The sequence below is a fragment of the Musa acuminata genome, unplaced genomic scaffold (assembly GCF_036884655.1).
Source record: "Musa acuminata AAA Group cultivar baxijiao unplaced genomic scaffold, Cavendish_Baxijiao_AAA HiC_scaffold_194, whole genome shotgun sequence".
Classification (NCBI taxonomy): domain Eukaryota; kingdom Viridiplantae; phylum Streptophyta; class Magnoliopsida; order Zingiberales; family Musaceae; genus Musa; species Musa acuminata.
This window is the reverse complement of record NW_027020465.1, coordinates 87501-90000: the sequence shown is the minus strand read 5'-3', so window position 1 is coordinate 90000 and position 2500 is coordinate 87501.

The following is a 2500-nucleotide window of genomic DNA, read 5'->3' as shown; positions in this document are numbered from 1 at the left end:
GCAGGGACGGTGCTGCCTCTCGCTTCGCTCGCTGTCCGCCGCTCGCCGCTCGCTCGCGCAGCCAAAAATGGCCAGTTTTGGCCCGTTTTTGGGCCGTTTTGGCCAGTTTTTGGCCTGTTCTTGCATTGCGCGGTGACCGTCGAGAGCGGAGCAAAACGTCAGCCATCTCAGCACCCTGGAACCCCCCGGGTGGCACAGGGCTGGATGGGGCTTTCGTATAGCAGGGACGGTGCTGCCTCTCGCTTCGCTCGCTGTCCGCCGCTCGCCGCTCGCTCGTGCAGCCAAAAATGGCCAGTTTTGGCCCGTTTTTGGGCCGTTTTGGCCAGTTTTTGGCCTGTTCTTGCATTGCGCGGTGACCGTCGAGAGCGGAGCAAAACGTCAGCCATCTCAGCACCCTGGAACCCCCCGGGTGGCACAGGGCTGGATGGGGCTTTCGTATAGCAGGGACGGTGCTGCCTCTCGCTTCGCTCGCTGTCCGCCGCTCGCCGCTCGCTCGTGCAGCCAAAAATGGCCAGTTTTGGCCCGTTTTTGGGCCGTTTTGGCCAGTTTTTGGCCTGTTCTTGCATTGCGCGGTGACCGTCGAGAGCGGAGCAAAACGTCAGCCATCTCAGCACCCTGGAACCCCCCGGGTGGCACAGGGCTGGATGGGGCTTTCGTATAGCAGGGACGGTGCTGCCTCTCGCTTCGCTCGCTGTCCGCCGCTCGCCGCTCGCTCGTGCAGCCAAAAATGGCCAGTTTTGGCCCGTTTTTGGGCCGTTTTGGCCAGTTTTTGGCCTGTTCTTGCATTGCGCGGTGACCGTCGAGAGCGGAGCAAAACGTCAGCCATCTCAGCACCCTGGAACCCCCCGGGTGGCACAGGGCTGGATGGGGCTTTCGTATAGCAGGGACGGTGCTGCCTCTCGCTTCGCTCGCTGTCCGCCGCTCGCCGCTCGCTCGTGCAGCCAAAAATGGCCAGTTTTGGCCCGTTTTTGGGCCGTTTTGGCCAGTTTTTGGCCTGTTCTTGCATTGCGCGGTGACCGTCGAGAGCGGAGCAAAACGTCAGCCATCTCAGCACCCTGGAACCCCCCGGGTGGCACAGGGCTGGATGGGGCTTTCGTATAGCAGGGACGGTGCTGCCTCTCGCTTCGCTCGCTGTCCGCCGCTCGTCCGCTCGCTCGCGCAGCCAAAAATGGCCAGTTTTGGCCCGTTTTTGGGCCGTTTTGGCCAGTTTTTGGCCTGTTCTTGCATTGCGCGGTGACCGTCGAGAGCGGAGCAAAACGTCAGCCATCTCAGCACCCTGGAACCCCCCGGGTGGCACAGGGCTGGATGGGGCTTTCGTATAGCAGGGACGGTGCTGCCTCTCGCTTCGCTCGCTGTCCGCCGCTCGCCGCTCGCGCAGCCAAAAATGGCCAGTTTTGGCCCGTTTTTGGGCCGTTTTGGCCAGTTTTTGGCCTGTTCTTGCATTGCGCGGTGACCGTCGAGAGCGGAGCAAAACGTCAGCCATCTCAGCACCCTGGAACCCCCCGGGTGGCACAGGGCTGGATGGGGCTTTCGTATAGCAGGGACGGTGCTGCCTCTCGCTTCGCTCGCTGTTCGCCGCTCGCCGCTCGCTCGCGCAGCCAAAAATGGCCAGTTTTGGCCCGTTTTTGGGCTGTTTTGGCCAGTTTTTGGCCTGTTCTTGCGTGGTGCGGTGACCGTCGTGAGCGGAGCAAAACGTCAGCCATCTCAGCACCCTGGAACCCCCCGGGTGGCACAGGGCTGGATGGGGCTTTCGTATAGCAGGGACGGTGCTGCCTCTCGCTTCGCTCGCTGTTCGCCGCTCGCCGCTCGCTCGCGCAGCCAAAAATGGCCAGTTTTGGCCCGTTTTTGGGCTGTTTTGGCCTGTTTTTGGGCTGTTCTTGTGTGGCGCGGTGACCGTCGTGAGCGGAGCAAAATGTCAGCCATCTCAGCACCCTGGAACCCCCCGGGTGGCACAGGGCTGGATGGGGCTTTCGTATAGCAGGGACGGTGCTGCCTCGCGCTTCGCTCGCTGTTCGCCGCTCTCCGCTCGCTCGCGCAGCAAAAAATGGCCAGTTTTGGCCCGTTTTTGGGCTGTTTTGGCCAGTTTTTGGCCTGTTCTTGCGTGCCGCGGCGACCGTCGTGAGCGGAGCAAAACGTCAGCCATCTCAGCACCCTGGAACCCCCCGGGTGGCACAGGGCTGGATGGGGCTTTCGTATAGCAGGGACGGTGCTGCCTCTCGCTTCGCTCGCTGTCCGCCGCTCGCTGCTCGCTCGCGCAGCCAAAAATGGCCAGTTTTGGCCCGTTTTTGGGCTGTTTTGGCCTGTTTTTGGGCTGTTCTTGTGTGCCGCGGCGACCGTCGTGAGCGGAGCAAAATGTCAGCCATCTCAGCACCCTGGAACCCCCCGGGTGGCACAGGGCTGGATGGGGCTTTCGTATAGCAGGGACGGTGCTGCCTCTCGCTTCGCTCGCTGTCCGCCGCTCGCCGCTCGCTCGCGCAGCCAAAAATGGCCAGTTTTGGCC